General features: G+C 48.6%; 1 protein-coding gene and 1 long non-coding RNA gene across 10 annotated transcripts in view; both read right to left on the reverse strand.

Annotated features, from left to right (window-relative positions):
* Window positions 1-2358, reverse strand: part of Kiaa0232 (KIAA0232 ortholog) — a 64780-nt gene extending 62422 nt beyond the window's left edge. For 3 of the 9 annotated variants that reach the window (XM_085836643.1, XM_085836645.1, XM_085836646.1), the window contains exon 1: window positions 1562-1768. The gene's annotated coding sequence lies outside the window, so the exon portion shown is untranslated. Of the gene's footprint in view, window positions 1-866; window positions 1538-1561; window positions 1771-2231 lie in introns of those variants that run through there. The other 6 variants (XM_085836644.1, XM_085836649.1, XM_029477043.2 and 3 more) reach the window with 6 other exon arrangements.
* A 6438-nt stretch (window positions 2359-8796) lies between these two features.
* Window positions 8797-17485, reverse strand: LOC115031114 (uncharacterized). The gene is made up of 4 exons (XR_003836722.2): window positions 17165-17485; window positions 15586-15639; window positions 14862-14952; window positions 8797-10263 (listed from the first exon to the last, which is right to left on the reverse strand). It is a non-coding gene; the product is annotated as an uncharacterized LOC115031114 (long non-coding RNA).
* Window positions 17486-17959: the final 474 nt, after the last annotated feature.

Raw genomic sequence — 17959 nt, forward strand, 5'->3', positions numbered from 1 at the left:
GGCTGAGATGGGAGGACCCCTGAGGCTTGCTGGCCAGTCACCCTTGCTGAACTGGTGAGCTCCAGGTTCAGTGAGAGACCATGACTCAAATCCCAGCATTTCAAAGTCAGAGGCAGACATAGCTCTAAAGTTCTTGGCCAGCCTAGTCTACCTAGTGAGACCCTATCTCAAAAGTAACACCTTAGGGCTGGAGAGATGGCTCCGTAATTAAGAGCACTGGCCGGTCTTCCATAGGACCGGGGTTCAATTCCTAGCAACTACACAGTGGCTCACAACTGTATATAACTCCAGTTCCAGGGGGTCTGACACCCTTACACAGATATACATGCAGGTAAAATACCAATACACATCAAATAAATATTTTTAAAACAATTATAAAAAACACCTGATATTGATCACTGGCCTCCACGCGTAAATATACATGCACCCAAACACACACATAAATATATAATTACAATTCAATGTTTGTCTAAGAGAAGATAGTGGGGAAATATGATAAAAGTACATTATAGAGATATATAAATGAACTTGTGAAAGAACACATTTTAAAAGTACATCATTTGGCAAGAATAGCAACTAAATCTACAATAATAAGTATCAACTGCAAGAAGCCTCCATGGGTATTTCAAATGCACAGTTCCAGAATGGTTTTTGTCGTAAAGATCCTGAGACCTAGTTAAGAATGGTTCAGCCCAAAACATCTGCGGGCGAATATTTGACCTTCAGAATGCAGAGTGACAGATATTTTTCCCCTTCTTTTAAATCTAAAGTCTCTAAAAACGACAAAGTCTCATGCAACGGGTCCTATACTGGTGGCAGAAATCTTGCGTGGGGTTTTCACTGCATAGGCTTTTCCATGGCATCACCTGTTATCCAAACTGCAGGTCCCCAGCTCCTCGGCAATCCTCTCCTACCGTTTCCTTAGCAAGCCAAGAGCCAGAAACGCAAAATGCATTGTCAGTTACTTGGGCAACGAGGCAAAGTCTACAATGCAGGTGATGAGACCCAAGAACCCCGTTTAGACCCAAGAACTCCGGAGTCGCATGTCCCCCTCCCGTTTATCCCCATCTCACTTTTCTTGGTTAAACCTTTAAGGTTTGTCTACAGAAGGACAAACACTGAAGGGAGGGGCTGCCAGGTTCGGGGGTCTGCTCCCCACTGCTCGCCCTGTCCTGGCCTCTACGCAGAGCGCTCAGCCCTGGCCCGGCGTCCACCGGGAGCTCCCGGGACGCCGGCCGGAAGCCGGGCCGCGAGGGTCCGGGCGGTGGCGCGCGCAGGCCGGCGACTCCGGGGCCTGTCACTTCTGCCCTCGGCCATCACCTTCTTCGACCCCGCGCCATAGGCCCGCGTGCCCGCCACTCACCGCGCCGCGCCCGCCCCCGACCGCCGAAGGACAAAGCTGAGGGCGCGGGGCGAGGCGAGGCCGCTGTCCTCAGGCCGGGCCGCCTCAGCCCGCCGCGGCCCATTGTGCGCACTCATCGCACGCCGCTCGCGGGGTCCTCGAGCCGGACATCCCTCCGGCCGGCCACCCGCCACGGCCCCGCTCCCGGCCGCCGCCTACCTGCCAAGGCTACCGGGTGGGCGCCTCTCCTTGCGCTCCGAGGGCTGCAGGCGGCTGCCGAGCGCCGGGCGGCCCTGGCCTGCGCCTTACGTAAAGCGGCGGCGGCCCCAGCGCCAGGCGGCGGAGGGCGGGAGGCGGCGCGCGGCAGCCGCTCCGCTGCGTTACCTGGCAACAGCCTCAGCGCCCAGCCAGCCAACGCCGCGTTCCATATCCTTCCGCCCAGGCGCCGGGATTACATCAGCGCGCCGGGGCTCCGCCCTCGTGCTGTGTGGGTGGGGGAGCAGCAGGCGCGCAGGTCTGGATTCTGGGGTCCTGAAGATCCTGACACCACGAGGCCGACCTGAGGATCCGAGACTTTGAAGCTTTACCAGGCCCTGAGAGAGGGCTCCAGGGTCGGTGACCCCCCGCTGGGGCACTGAGACCCGGCTTTGCAGAGCCCTTCCAACACAAACCCCCGCGTTACACCTGTCCGCGCCCCCTCTTCGCCATGTCCTGGAATGGCTGGAGTGGGCGGCTTAACATAAAGACTTCAATTAAAAAAAAAAGTGACATGGCTTTTTTATGTTATTATTAAGTAGGCAAAAAATAAAAGACCTTCTGGAAGATTCGGAAGTGGGAGCCAAAAATGTGCACTAACCTTTTAGTCAAAAGCCTCTTCCCACCTACTCACCTTCCCTAAATGTGACTCCTAGGCTCTTCCAGAAAAGCAGATGTAGATGTCAGAAGTACCAGGAAGAAAAGCCAGAGATGGGCCTTCTATACAAAGGCAAGAGCAGGTCCCGTAGGGGAGTGACCTGCATGTAGTTCATCAAACTCATTGAGCACCGCCAGGCACCAGGCCGTGCTCTTGGGTTCAGAGTCTGAGACCCAAGCTCAGCTCAGGCTTCTGGGAGGAGCAGAGAACTGGAAGTACTTTTCTGCTGAGGTAGGCTGGACTCTTGTATGCAAGCCAAGGTCAGGAACCTAAAAGAACTGTCCTTTCATGGAATCCATACTGTACCTACAACATCTTTTCACTCTCCCGGAGAAACCCAAAGTAAAGCCTTCCTGGAGAGACCCAGAACAGGCTGGGGAGTGGGTGGCGCCTCAGGATGGAGGCAGAATTTGAGCACAGGCCTTTGGCTCTGTTGTCGGGGATCTTTTCCTTCACCCAAGTCTTACCCTTCCTTAATTTGCTCCCCCTTTTGTTGCCTCGGGGTTCATTTGAGGTGAGTCACAAACCACAGTTTTATTTACTACACATCTTTTGGTTACCTGTTCCAGGGCGGGCAGCCAGGCAAACTCATATAACATGAGAGAGTGGAAAATCCAGGGTCATCTGGGAGCGAAGGTGGGCATAAATGGTGTCAGGATCTTCAGGACCTCAGAAGCCAGGGTTGCACAGACCAGGGAAACATTTCCCTAAATATGGAGAATTTGCACACATTTTTTGGTACATACATCCATAATAACATTCGTGTCTCCTAGTCTGTACCTTCTGTAAAGGCAAATCGATAGTAGGGCAGTTTTAAAAGAGTAACAAAGTATCGCAAACATATGAAAGGAAAGATAACACAGCCACTTTGTAGCCATCCTGTTGACTATAATCTGTGTGTATGTGTTCCTCGGGTGATTGTGTACCCTTTGATTGGAGGTCAAAGGGTAACATCAGTTATCGTCAATCACACTCCATCTTATGTTTTTTAGACTTATTGATATGTACTAATGGATCGCAGCTGGAGTGTGGGGTTAGAGGACAACCCACAAGAGTCCATTTCAATCCTTCTACCATGTGAATTCCAGGGATCAAACTTAGGTTCTCAGGCTTGGCAGCAAACTTTTACCCACCAAGAATCTCTCATCGGCCCTCTGTCTTTTGTGTTTGTGTGTGTGTTTTGGTTTTTAACCTTGTGAGACATTGCCTCTCATGGAGCCTGGAGCTCATAGGTTCAGCTAGACTGGCTTGCTAGCCAGCTCTGGGGTGGGGGTGGGGCAGCTTCCTGTGCTCCCTCCCCAGTGCTAGAATTAAAGACATGCACTCCTTAGGCCAGGTGTGGTAGTGTGCCAACACCCAAGAGGCAATGGCAGGCCTCCTGATCTCTGTGAGTTCAAGGCCAACCTAGTCTACATAGTGAGTTCCAGGACACCTAGATGTACATAGTGACACCCTATCTCAATAAGAAAAAAGAAAAGAAAAGAAAAGAAAAGAAAAGAAAAGAAAAAGGCATATACTCTTGCTCCCACATATTTTTTTAAATATAGGTACTGGGGATCCAAACTCATGTAGGTGCTTTTACTAACTGGGCAGTCTCCCCAACCCCCACCCCCCAAAAAACCCAAAAAACAAAAACCTTTACTTTTGTTACTCAATCACAGGCCAGTTTTTTTATAAACCACTGATTACTAAACCTTGAAGAATTTCCTGAAAGAAAAAAAAATCATAGTAACTTGGAGGATTTGGAGGCAGTGAGGAAGTCACAGAAGACTGAAAAGGTGGTTTCCTTTGTCTTAATGAAGTAAGGCCTGCAATTCCGACTGTACTGATCGGAAGCTCCGGAAGGTGTGTGGACTGCAGTCTCAGGACCTTTACACCTGTGGGACCTTTGCCCAGGCTCTCCAGATCTTTGCCTTGCTGGCTCCTTCCCGTTCCAAGGTCAGGTCCAGTGTCAGCCATACAGATATACTTTCCCTGATGCCAATTTATAGCAGTCTGCTTCCCAGTCCTACGTTGTTTCTTGGCTCCCAGTTCTGAGCAATACTTGAGAGTATCTTGTTTGTGTGTTGGTTTTCTCATTGAGACCCTTTTTCTAGGAGAGCGGTGTCCTTGTCCAGGGGGTTCATTTCTGCAATTTGGTCTTCTATGGCTACTCGGAAAGAGAGCTCAGACTCAGAGGTACCCTGCCTTCCACTTGCCACTCTACACGCATCTTCCTTAAAGTTGCTGCCTACAGATCAGCTGAGGTGAACTCAGGATAACTTCGGCTCTGGTGCCATAGCTATGGTCCCCAGGGAACACAAATGAGGCCAGAGGCCCCTGCTGAAACAGAGTAGCAGAAGAAGAAACAGTGGCAGAACTCCCATTCATCTCTGAAAAAAATCATCATCATAGTTGTGTTTGTTCGCTCTCTCTCTCTCTCTCTCTCTCTTGCTCTCTCACTCTCATTCTGCCAGTGTGTGTGTGTGTGTGTGTGTGTGTGTGTGTGTGAGAGAGAGAGAGAGAGAGAGAGAGAGAAGGGGGGAGAGGGAGAGGGAGAGAGAGAGAATCTCAGGTTCAGAGACATAAACCACTTATCTAACCCCTGCACAAAGACACATGAGGGATGGGTGGAAATGATAACCACCCCACCCCACCCCCGATTTGACTCAGATCTTCTCAGCCTTAGTAGGGGTCCTGGAGGGCACCAGCCGAGGCAGAGTCTGTCACACATATGCCTGGAGAATGACAGGCTAGAGTTGGAGGGTGTTTTGTGGCATTCGATAACACTCTGGTGAATTGAAGGCAGGGCCAAGTCTCCTCGGAGCTTGGATCTTCTTTATCCAATCTCCCTGATTGAGCCTCAGTTTCCCCATCTATATAGCAAGGGACTTTGGGAGGCATGAACTGGGTTACTGGGTAGAAACCAGGCCCCACTTGCCTTAGCTCACTGCCACAGGAAAGCTAATACCATCCTCATCTTTAAAATGCTCACAATAATCGTGAGTATCAGACATCAAGGATTGCTTTTGAAGGGAATGAGCCTCCTACCGGGTCCAAAACAGTACCCTATTCACAGTAAGCCAAACACCAGCATTAGCTCCAGGCTTCCAGAGCTCTGATCCTACCTTGCCTTCGATGCTTCCTCTTCCCTGTCCCTTCCTTTCCCTCTGCTTCACTCCACTCATCCCTATGTGACCTGGAGGCTGATGAAAGCAGCCTCAGAGCCTGCAGCCTGCCATGGCAGCCAGGCCTCTGTAGAGCAGGCTGCTCCTACAGGACTACTGGGTGACCTCATTGGAAAAAGGTAGCCTCTCCACAGAACCACTTCGGCTCTCTCTAAGCTCAGCAAGGCAGAGAGAAGACTGCACAGAAGCAGCTCCCAGCACCAGAGCTGGGCTGGACCTAGACCCCTCTCACGGACCTCCAAGCCTGGAGCTAAACAAGTTAGTGGCTTTATTCCAGGGTACTGGGTAAAGTGGTACTCTCACTCTCAGGTTGGCACCATCATGACCATATCTTTCTTCCAACCACGAGGTGCCTATATGTGACTTCCATACCTCAGCACTCCTACCAGTCCCACAGCATACTCAGCGTCCAGTGAACTGTCCTCATCCTCACTAATGGCGTCTGCAAAGTCTTGCTTTTCAAGGAGGAGAGACACACAGAGGTCCTAGGGGTGAGGGTTCAATGTATCTGTCTTACGGGACAGTTCTGCCATGATGTTCCCAGGTCTTTGACATTGCCCAATCCCATCTCGTTCAATTCGCAGGAAAGGAGAAACTACCACTATCTTTGTCTTTCAGGTTAGGAAACTTGAGGCTTAAGAGAATTCGCTGCTTTCCCACCAAAAGTCATGGCTCAGGTATACGGGCAGAACTGGAAAACAAAGTCCTGCCTCAATCCTATCATCTCTCCTTCCAACAGTGCAGGGTACTCAGGATTAGATTCTTAGGAGGTATTTGATAAACACAGCAGCAACAGTGTGTCCAAGGACTCTCCTGGAGAGAACTATTCAAAGTTAAGATACAATGTTATTAACCCTGAGAAATACAATAAAAAAACAAATGTGGAATCTCTTTAGTGGCAGTGTCAGCAAAAAACTTCTTTAGGGCAGGACCTTTGTGGTACAGACTAGAAGGAGAAAGATCCACCTCTTCCTGGGGCTGGGGAGACAGACAGCAGCATACCTGTCATGCAGGAGGACCTGAGTTTGATCCCCCATCAGAACCTCATGGCTTCTGAGGCACTATATCTTTTGGCCGCCTTAGGCTCATACACACATACACATATGTGCATGTGCACATACCCAAAAAGAGAAAAGGAAGGAAGGGAGGGAGGAAGAGACCCAACTCTTTCCAATCAGGAAGGGAGGACAGGCTGTAGGGAATAAATATATCAGACACCAGGAAAAGCAAGGACAGGCTCCTGAGGTAGGACAGGGCACAGTCCACTGAGAAACTGAAAGCAACTGGACACAGCTGAGGGGAGTCCAGGTGACTTTGACCAGGAAGGAATGTCTATCTACATACCGAGCACAGATAAGCCAGGCCTTCTGTGCTGAGGGGTGGAGTTGGAAGTTTGCTAAGAATGCTGATGAAAAATGTGCGCCAAGTTCACTGTGGATAAGTCCTCTTTCAATTTACCAGTTTCGATTGTGGTTGAGCTGAGTTCAGACCACACTGAGGGTGTTCTCGGGCCTAGTTTACAACTCAGTGTGAAGATGTCCTTTAGGCAAGGCTATGATTCAGAAATGAGCCCCCAGCTATCAAAAGAGCTGTGTCACAGGAAGAGGGACTAACCTCTGGGTTGCTCTTGCTGAGATATTCCAGGACAACTTTGTCCCTTTCAGGACTTCTGCCTCTTCCCTAGTGTGCTCCTAGAACCTCTGAAGGAGGGAGATGTGACTTGCTCTTTATCCCTGATAATGTCTTCAGCAGGTGAAGTCCAGTTATACAGTGCCAAAAGCCACCTCTGGCCACAGATGCGGCTTCATTTCTTCATCTTCACACTGAGGCTGTTAAACACTCAGAGCAGAGATGTCTCAATGGTTGAGAAAACTTGCTGCTTTTGCAGGGGACCTGAGCTCAGTTCCCAACACCCACATCAAGCAGCTCACAAACACCAGTAACTCCGCTTCCAGGGGATCTGATTCCCCCTGACCTCTGAGTGCAACTGTATGCATGTGGTGTATATAAACTCACTTACGCATGTATATATGTGTGTGTGTGTGATAATAAAAAATAAATAAACATTTTAAGGAGAAAAGCCAGTTGGTCAGATAGAGGCACATGTCATGCCAACTTAACAACCCTAGCTTGAGCCTAGGAGTCCATGAAAAGGTGACACGCAAGTGCACTTGTACCACTCATGAGTAAAATTATGACTTCTTTAAAAAAAATTCTATGCATTTTGTTTCTTTGTAACTTCACCTACCATTCTCGAAGCTCCTTGTTGAAGGCAGGCATGGTGGCAGGGGCTAGGGGCCGGGGGGGGGAGGTTGCACTCAATTCCAGGTACTTGGGGAGCTAAGGCAAGAGGACTGAGAGGTCAAGGCTAGTCTGACAATATTAGTGTGACCCTGTCTCAAAATAAAAGTACACCCTGGGTTCATTGGCTCACACTTGTAATCCTGGTACTCAAAGGGCAGAGGCAGGAGGACTGCAGTGATTTTGAGGGCAGCCTGAGCTACATACCAATACTCTATCTCAAAATAATAATAGTAGCAGATAAATAAAAACTTTAAAGGGGTTGTAAGCCAGATATGGTGGCTCATACCCATAACCCCAGCACTGAGGATGAGAGACTGAAGAAAGTTGAAGTCAGCCTAGGCTACACAGTGAATGCTGTGAGTTCCAGGCTAGGGCTAGCCTTGGCTTCAGAGTGAGATCTTTCTCCAAAAATAAAAATAAAAAAGGGGGGGAAGAGAAAAAAAAAAGATTGTCAGTAGATGTAGCTCCGTTTGTAGAGTGCTTCTGTAGCAGGAACAAAGTCCCAGGTCTGCACCATATAAACAGGGAGGGTGGGGTGGCATTCAGAAGGTGGAAGCAGTTGAAGACCATCCTTGGCTACTTGCTTGAGGCCGGCTTGAGCTGTCTGAGGCTCTTTTTCAAAACAAAAGCCAGAGTTGTGACAGTAGACTGCCTAGCATCTGCAAAGTCCTATGTTCCAGTCACACTCTCCCTTCCGGTGACCTCTCCGATTTAAATATCTGTGGGTGTCCAGAGAACACCAAGAGTGCCCTTGAGACTGATGAGAGACTCTGAGTGATAATCATAAACTTGGGTGGCACTTCCCTACAATCTATGATAGACAGACACTGCAGTACCAGATGCGGCTTGGACAAGGGGCTATCTGAAGATCCCTATCACTGTGTGATCTTAGGCTTAAAGGACGACTTGGGGATATTCATGGTGCCAGATTCTCGGGAGTAGGAAAGGAGGGTAGTGGTTACCCAGGGAGTGCCACGGGTTTACAACCTTGCTTGGGCTATAAAGAATTGATGCTAACAGCTAATGATGCTATGCCCTTTATAGGGGAAGTGCATATAATTGATGTTTATTAAAATGGACATAATATTTATGTTTACACACCATAATTATTTCAGTCCTATGACAATTCAGGAAGTAGTCTCTACCAAGAAGAAGTGACCTGAGGTAAGGAGACTTGATGCTCCTAACCCACCCAACCCAGGCGACTGTCTGGCATGAGGCCTGCCCAGAGTAAGCCTTTAGTCAAGGTGACCAGAGGCACCTTTTCCACCAACGCACAAAGGCTTCCATAGCCTCATGGACCCTCAAGGTTTCTAGCCTTGAACAGGCGCTCTACCCATGCCAGACCACTAGTGTGGTTCGAATATGGCTAACTCTGGTGGTTCACATGCTGAAATTCCATCCTGGGTTCTAGTGTAGTGATGTGGAAATGACAGAACCGTGAGGAGGTCTGAAGAAGGTGGTTAGGCCACTGCAGCCTTGCCCCAGGAAGGGACTATTGAAGCGCCCGCTGGTTCCCACGAGGCAGCCATTTTGTGTGTACTCAGAGGCCATCTCCCCTCACTCCCAGACTGGGCTGGGGGTATTTCTTTCCTGTACTTATGCTCAGAATCGCTATTTGGGAATAATGCTAAAGTGACTCTTCTCTTTTCAGCGTCATTCCTTCTTTGTAGAGCAGCTTTTATATCTCCTATCCTTAAAGAATGACTTTGCTGCTGTCTGCTTCACCAGCCAAAGGGGTCTCAAGACACATGCCAGACAAGCCACCGCACATTATAAGGAGTTACAGCACCCAGTGCTCAGGGCCCTAGTGTGCCTGTGCTCCTTGGTTTTGGTAGGAGGCACGACCTTGGCCAAGGTTGTACAGCCAGGAAGTGGTAGATCTACAGAGAGGGCTCCATGTCCAGCTGCTCAACACTGTTTTGTGCACACGATGGGGTGTCTCCTGTCCATGATGGCTTTTTCCTCAGAAAGTCTTCCCTCTGGGGAACTTCTCTCAACAGGAATCCTCCCATCCAAAGAACTCCTTCTTTCTCCATAGCACCTCTCTCCTCTACAGGGCCCGTCTTCACACAGGCCCTCTCCCCTCACAGATTCTCTCCCTTCCACGGGGCCTCTCCCCTCCTCTGAGCTCCTTCTCACCACAGAACCTCTCTTTTGCACAGAGCCTCTCTCCTCCACAGGGCCTCTCTCCTTACTAGGCTCCTCTCCACAGGGCTTCGCCACAGGGGGAAGAACCTCTCTCCTCAGAAGGCATCTATCCTCCACAGGGCCTCTTCCTTCACAGGGCCTCGCAGCTCCACAGGGCTTTTCCCATCTGGAATGCAATGTACTCGTGAAGTCACAGAGCGCATTGTCAAGGCCAGCACCATGGAGCCTGGCTTGTCCCCGGTGTTCCCAGTGGTGAGAAATGGGCCACAGCACAGACCCATCCTCCATTCCCTGGGGAAAAGATGAAGAAGACACCAAGTAGCTGCTGTTCCTCTTAGTGAGTAAATAGCGCCCAGCCCCTGAGGAGTGCACGCTCCTTAGTTGTTCTGTTGGAAAACAAAAGCAAACCAGGAACTAAACACATGCAAGAATTATATGAAAGCTCTGTTTCACATCTCCTTTGAAGGCATGATAAAACAAAAACAAACAAACAAACAAAGAATACATGCTGGAACCCTTGGCATGGCTCAGCAGGTAAAGGCACTCACTGCCCAGTGTGACAACCCGAGTTTGATCCTTTGAACTCATAGCGTGGAAAGACACACAGGCTGCTGCAGGTTGTTCTCTGACACCCACTCTCCAACTGTGCTATGTGCCCCGCAACACAGACATAAAGTGTAATAAAGTTATTTTTAAAATGGATGATCAAGAAGAGGACCAAACATCATCCACGGGAAATCCACTCAATATAAGGTCAAACCCAACAGCATCTAATATCTCATTCATTTCCAAAGTCAAATGGAACGAAGACTGGCAGTGTCACATGGCAGCCTGACCTAGAGAAGGGAATGGGACCTAGTCACCATGGCCATGCCCATGATGGCTTCATTCACAGCATGCCAGGACAGTCCATTTCCACCTGGAAACCTTCGGGCCTCACTGTCCCTCGGGCTGGCACGGGGCCTGTGTTTTCCCCTCATCTTGAGGTGCCCAGAAAAGCCTTCTCCCAAATTTCAGTCTCCTAGACAGCACCAGCGTTACTAGGAGTGAGCCTGCCTGGAGAAAGTCAGGCTTGAAAAAAGAAATTGGCTGGCACTTGAAATCCAGGAAACAAAACAAGCTCCTTTTGTTCCTAGGAGGGCTGACAACTCAGGGGACAGTAACGCCTAGGTTTTCTGCACTGGGAAAAGCAGAAGAGACAGAACTAAGGTCAACTCAGTGGGTCTTGGTTTTCAAGTATCTACTGTGTGCAAGGGGACATAGTAGGTACACAACTCTGTGTCATGCTTAGATATCCCTAAGGCCCTCACCTCTTATGAGATGAGGAAATAGACTCTGAAAGAGAGCAGCAAGTTCCTCAAAGGCATAAAGCAAGAAGACAACAGAGTCACCCTACAAGAGATTGGAACCTAGCCCCATCTGTGAAGACTGGTTGCTTCTTTTTCATTAAATACTGACAATGTCTCAAAAACCCACAGTAATTAGCATTCTAGAACCAAAGTCTAGATTCCTGCCACATATCCTGAGGATGGTTGGCCATAGGAGATGCTTAACAATCACCCGACATCACAGCTAGCGAGTCTTTGTTCACTTGTAGCAAAGGCCAATCTCAAGCCAAATGAGAAAGCTTTTCAGCCTCCTTCCCTGCACTCTCTTCTCTGTAGGTATCTCTACAACTATCTTGTCTGGAGGGAGATGGCAGGCTCTTGTTCTGATTCACACACACACACACACACACACACACACACACACACACACACACACCTTCTTAATTTTTCTATTGCCATGACAAAACACCATGTCCAAGCTAACTTATAAAAATGTATTGCAGGTTTGCTTCCAGCTGCTTGCAGAGAGCCCACAAACATGATGTTGAGGATCATGGCTGCTAGAGGAGTAGCTTATGGACATGTAGGAAGCAGAAGGCGAACTGGGAATGGTGTGGGCTATCAAAATCTGAAAGCCTCCTCCAACAAAACCCCATCTCCTAATCCTTCCCAAACAGTTCCACCAACTGGGGACCAAGTTTTCAGACCCATGAGCCTATGGTGGAGGGGTTGTTCTCATTCAGACCACCACACTCCCTGTGCAGGTCGTCCCCCTAACCCCCACCCCAAATAAATGTGTGCATGGTCTTAAGTCACATGTTCCCTTGTCTTTTTTCTGCTGAACTTCCACTAGGTTGTCTGTCCAGAGAGTTGGTGGCTCTCACAGGGACCCTCTGCTTCTCTTCTCCTCACTCCTTATTTCTCCCTCTGATTCCTCACACCTACTTTTCTCCTTGAGGGACTTAACAGCCGCAATCTTTCTATTGCATGCACACATCCACCATTGTCTGTTCTGACCTTATGTGAGTTTTGAGATTTCCTTTCCTTCTTTGGAACTGTCTCATTCTGGCATCTGCTAGGGAGGCTTCTCAGAAGCCCCAGGATCGGGTGAAAAACTCCTGGATGGAACTATGATCTTCCTTGCGGGCTTTAGCAGAGACATCTCTGTCCTCCTGAAAGTCTCACTGAACCAAGCCATTGCTTAGGGGACCCCTTTTCCCTGTGATGCCAGACCTGTTTTCTGCCTGGAAGAATTCCCTTTCTCACCCCTTCTTACAGCCATAGGCCAGCAATCCTCCTACCGCCTAGAGGATTTTTATGGCATGTCTTTTATGGCATGTCTCCTCAAAATCTCTCATATGTAGTTGGCCGGATAACAGTACATGTCATGGCTACCACTGGCCAGAGAGCAACATGTCCAACTTCCAGATTTAAAAGGATCTTGAATTATTAACATGATGGAATACAGTCCAAAGTTTCCTGCAGTCCCACCTTTGTCCCTGCTTCCATTCTTCTGCTCGCCTGCTCTACCTCTGAGGTCATCCTTCTCCATCAGTCTCCTAGACCTGGTCCCTCATTCTTCTCCATCAGTCCCCTAGACCTGGTCCCTCATCCTTCTCCATCAGTCCCCTAGACCTGGTCCCTCATCCTTCTCCATCAGTCTCCTAGACCTGGTCCCTCATCCTTCTCCATCAGTCTGTCTCCTAGATTTGGTCCCTCCTCATTTTTCCTGCTCATGTTCTTCTCTCACCACAAAACTGCCTTCTCTGCCAACTGTATGTTGCTTTCCAAAGCCTGCTACTGAAGATCTGTGTCTCCAGAAAAACCTCTTTCTGGAGGCCACCTGCATTACAGCAGATGCCCTACATAGCTTTTCTCTCTGGCAAAACCTGCTTCCTAACCCATCTCCCTGCCATACCTAGTTCCAGCTTCTCCAGGGGACACCCAGGTTCTCTTTCTCTGGCAAAACTCTACATTTCTCCTATCAGGGCATAGCAGGGGCACTTACTATTTGGTCATCCTTCCTTCATGTGTGGTACCCATCTCTAGAGCTGTCAGCCTAAGAACCAGCCATTGCGTCTTATTGGGAAACCTCACCACGCTTAACCAAACTCTCCGATCTAATCAGATGAAGAGCCTCGGATTCTCTTTGTGGTCTGACTTATCCTCCACCCTGATCTACGGGGTGAACTTCGCCCACCTCCCCTCTGAAAGCATCTCTGCCAAATCTCCCCACTACCTTCTGTTCCCATTCCTCTACACTCATCCACCACCAGCACCAAGTCCACAATGGAGTGGCCATTCATTTCCCCAATGGGCTTGTGGAACAAACCTGCCTTCTGGGGAAAAAGAGCCCACCTCACCTCCATCTGCAGTTTCCCCAGCTAGACTCTTAGATCAAGGCAAGTCTTGAATTCTCAGCCCTTCTAAAATGAGAAATCCATCTCCACCCAGTTTGCTACCCCGGTGAGAGCACTGGAGACTCCCTTCATTGCTGATCATGAGTTTATATATTTATTGCTATTAATAAATTGTGACTTCCCTCAGCCTAAAGGGGAAAGACTGTACTTTTATACCTTGTAAATACTGCTATGTTTACATGATATTTAACTTTTTCCAGGATGTTCCTTAGTGACAATAATGACTAATCTTGATTCTCATAAGACCACAAGCAAGAACAATTTTAGATCTTCCTGGATATGTGTTTGTTTACCCAGACACCCTAACCTTAATTAACCCACTTTGGGGCATCTATATTTAAACCCTTCTAATCTAAGTTAGAATACCTGTCTCCTTCATCTTTTTATTTTTATTATTTTCATGGCAAATACACTATTTCTAGGCTATAGCTATGTTAAAACACCAACTAGCCACACCTGTATCACCAAAACTTCAATTATGAGTATAAAGAGTTAAACTGTCACAGGCCCAAAGCCAAAATTATCCTGGGTTTTCTTAATATTTTTAATAGCCAATTTGTTACCCTCCCATGTATATGACAACATTTTGTAAACTACTAAAGGGGTTTAACTTTAAAGAAACCTACAACAGCCCTATTAAAACCCGTACTCACTGATGTCTGTCCTATGATCTCCTCTAAAGGAAAAACATCCAACTGCATAGGCATACCTGGTACCTGTTCTGCTATTAACTCTCCTTTTTATTCTCTGTCCCCTCATTGCTTCTGCCCATCTTTACAGCCATGCCTCTCCCCGTTTCTCTCATTAAGCTCACATTCTGTTGAGGTTCTGGGGGCCGCTCTAGGTTTAGTCCTTCTGTGGGGATTCTGGCTAGCTTCTCTGAGCTTTAGCCCTACTGCTAAGGCGCTGATGGCATCTCCTCTTTCCTGGGCTCTTTGCCTTACTTCTGGGGCTCCAGTTCCTTCTTTTTAGGCTCCTGACCTTACCAGAGCCATTGCTCTTCCTTCCCTTCACCCTGAAAAGCTTCTAGGTTCTTCCGAACCCCTGTACACTGTCCATTATCCTGATCTATGAGTTCCCCCATTTCCAGAGGTAGATAGACTGAGGCTCACAGATGTTTATCTGCCCCCTCCCCCATTTCCAGGATCCACTTGACTCACAAAACAAACACTTTCTCCCCAATGGGCACCACTCAACTGTGTCTCTAAGCCCCGCCCAGTCTTGTTTTATACTTACAAGATGTTTCCTGGGTGTCTCTATTGTCATGTAGTGAGGTCCGTATATTTCCCATGTTGGATTAAGGAGAGAATACCAAACTCCATGATTTCTGTGGGATAAGATTTTGCCTTAAGAAGTCTGGATGTTTTTCCAGCATGGAAAAGAAAGCCGGAACACCTAAGCAAGTCATGGAAGCTTTTCTAAGGTCAAAATTCAATCCAGATCTATTTAAATTAATAGTTCTCTTAAGTTATTGTTCTATTCTTGGTAACACAAGCACTGGCTCAAAAAGAAAAAAATGTATTCTGTTTGAAATTTATTTAAAAGTATTCAATGGTAAGCTTTATCTATACATTACACAGAAGTTTTAAAGTGCCAGATGAGTATAGCTGACCTCCTGGGTTTTCAACAATTTATATTCCAAGGCCTACACCAATGTAGACAGAGGGATTAGAAGGGACACTATTTTGCCCCTTTACCATCTAAGATCAGTTAGGTCCCAGGTTAGCCCTAATGAGTTTCCTGCCATCTTGTTCAGGAAGACTGTGGAGACCCCACCACATGGACCCCATGTCCGTGAGGACAGGAGGTCCCTGAGGCTCAGACCCTCACGTGGCCCTGATAGGAAAGGGTGAGTGATTGTGGCCACCTGCTTGGTCTTAGCCACCCAGCAGGGAAGTGTAACCAAAGTTAAAACAATTGGTAACAATATAAAACAAATGAGCAATGGATATGGCTTTACCTGTCTCCAGAAGGGCTGCTGATGTGCCAGGTGGAGGGGTCATGGCCACCCAAGCTGTAACCAAGTCAAAAGAGCCTCATGTTTTTCCTGGCATGGTCATGCTGCTGTTCATATATTTCCGATAACTCTGCTCTTATCAGATCTTTATAATAATTCTTCTCTTATCTGCAACTCAGTCTAACAACTCAGACTATAGCCACCCCAAATAGCACCATCCCATCCGTGAACAGCTCCAAACCTGGATCTTCGTCGTAAAAATGGGTTTAGTCTGTTAAAACCTAGTAGTGATCTATTCATCTATTAATCTCTGGGCCTCCTGTACTCAACTACTGCCTTGTTTGCAGCCCACTGACACTCTGATAATCCAGTAGCAATGGAACTCCACCTTCCAGTACCTGAAAATCAGCAAGAACAGAGGCCCTAAAGCTGTCAATCAGGAGCAGTCAGATGACTGCCCATCCATCTCCTAAATGACTTCAAGGTGTCAACTCTCCGGCAGAGAACATTAGGCAGCGAGTCAGAGATTAGCAGACTTGGAGGCCATTGAGGAAGAGCCCTGCCCTCTGTCTCACAGCTTCCTCTTTCAAATTTCCATTAGTAAGCTGTCCCAAGAGCCTCCTGAGGAGGCTGCCAGACCTCATCCAAGAAAGGAGGAACTGAATGGACCTCTACCGCCCTCCCTCCCTGCCTATCTGTGGAAACAAGTCAGGAATGCTTGCCATTTGAAAAGTTCTTCCATCTTGGTTACACAGTGACAAGATTTCTCAGAAACACAGTACTTGTTTAGTAATCCAGACCTAAAGCCGAGATCCCTGCCACTGCCACACAGACCCTGTGTACTCCTGGTGACTGGGGACATTAGGGGATATTTATTCATCATCTGGCATTCTCTCATCCGCTGTTCACAATTACTTGTTCATTAGTAGCAAACAAAGGCCCATCCAGGACCCAGAAAGGAAGCTTTCGGCCTCCTTCCCTGCATCCCCTTCTACCCTGCAGCTACCTTATTTGTAAGCCATGGCTGGCCCTTGCTATCGTTACAAAGACCTCTCTCTACACTATTTTAAGTAGCTCATTCCTCTACTGTCTTTCTGCCTTGCGAACCTCTTTACCCACCTGCAGAGACCTTCGGAGCCCAGACCCTGTGGAGGATGTGGAGCCCTGCATGTGACCAGGACCAAGGTAAGGTATCTTAGCTTGAGGCCCTTAGAATCTGACCACTAAACAAGCATGTGTTGAGGGTGGTAAGTTGGAAGCAAGCAAGTTTCCACAATAGTGACCCAGCAAAGATGTGAGATCTCCGCCCCCGGGAACTCAAGAGGCTAAAGGGAGGGAGGTATCCGATGGAGGTTACAGTAATTGGATCTTGTGATGGCTTACGTGAGATTGCCACACCCTCTGCTCCTCAACCTCCCTGAGCTCCCCACTGCCCCACAGTTCTGAAGCTCTTGGCTCCGAACCAGGATTGCGCATCCTCCCCGTGTGCCCCTGGCCCTTTGATTTTCTCTCCGGGGTCACATTTGTCACTCTGCTAGCCTTTGCCACTTCCTGGAAGGCCGGGCACCTCTGCGTTAGCTACCGTTTTCTCCAACGTGACTCTTCTGGAAGCTTTCACGTTGGGAGGAGGGAGTGGGTGAGAGGTCTCACTCAAATCTCTCTGCGGTTCTGGAGCGAGCTTCTGTCTCTCCCAGGAGGCAGGGCCCTGCTTGCTGGGCTTTGCCTCCTGGGGCCCAGCCGAGGGCCTGGCACCCAGGACCTCTCAGGGCAATCCGAAGAGAGTAATGCGAAAGGCATGCATGCTGTCCACAGCCCAGCCGCTGGCCTCTCTCCCGGGCTATTTTTATTTCTTCCCCCCTGCAGAGCTGAGGCCCAGGGGGACAGGTTCTCCGCCCGCAGCCAGTGAAACCTGCTGCAGATCCAGGACACTCGCTTGGGTCACGCCTCCCTGAGTCCCGTGGGTGTGGCCACGTGGTTCCTTTTCGCAGGCCAGGGAGCTCTCTAGCTGTGTAGTCACCAGGAAGTCCCGTCTCGGTAGGCCTGCTTTGTCACTCCAAACAAGTCAGGTCACCTTTCTCTGTCAAATGCATGGAGATCAAGCTCTCTGGCAGGCCATGTTAAGGGTCAAATGATACATCGCTAGGACTGATATTTTCGTGTTTATTTTTGTGTGAGAGTATATATGATATATATATATGTGTATGTGTGTGTGTGTGTGTGTGTGTGTGTGTGTGTGTGTGTGTAATATGTACCTGTGGAGGATGAAGGGTGGCTACACAGGAGGCCAGAGGACGGTGTCAGGTGTCCTGATCTACCACTCTCTGCTTTATTCCTTTGAAATACAGTCTCACCAAACCTGGAACTGGGCTAATGGCCT

The sequence above is a fragment of the Mus caroli genome, unplaced genomic scaffold (genome assembly GCF_978045245.1).
Source record: "Mus caroli unplaced genomic scaffold, Mus_caroli_1 scaffold_4, whole genome shotgun sequence".
Classification (NCBI taxonomy): domain Eukaryota; kingdom Metazoa; phylum Chordata; class Mammalia; order Rodentia; family Muridae; genus Mus; species Mus caroli.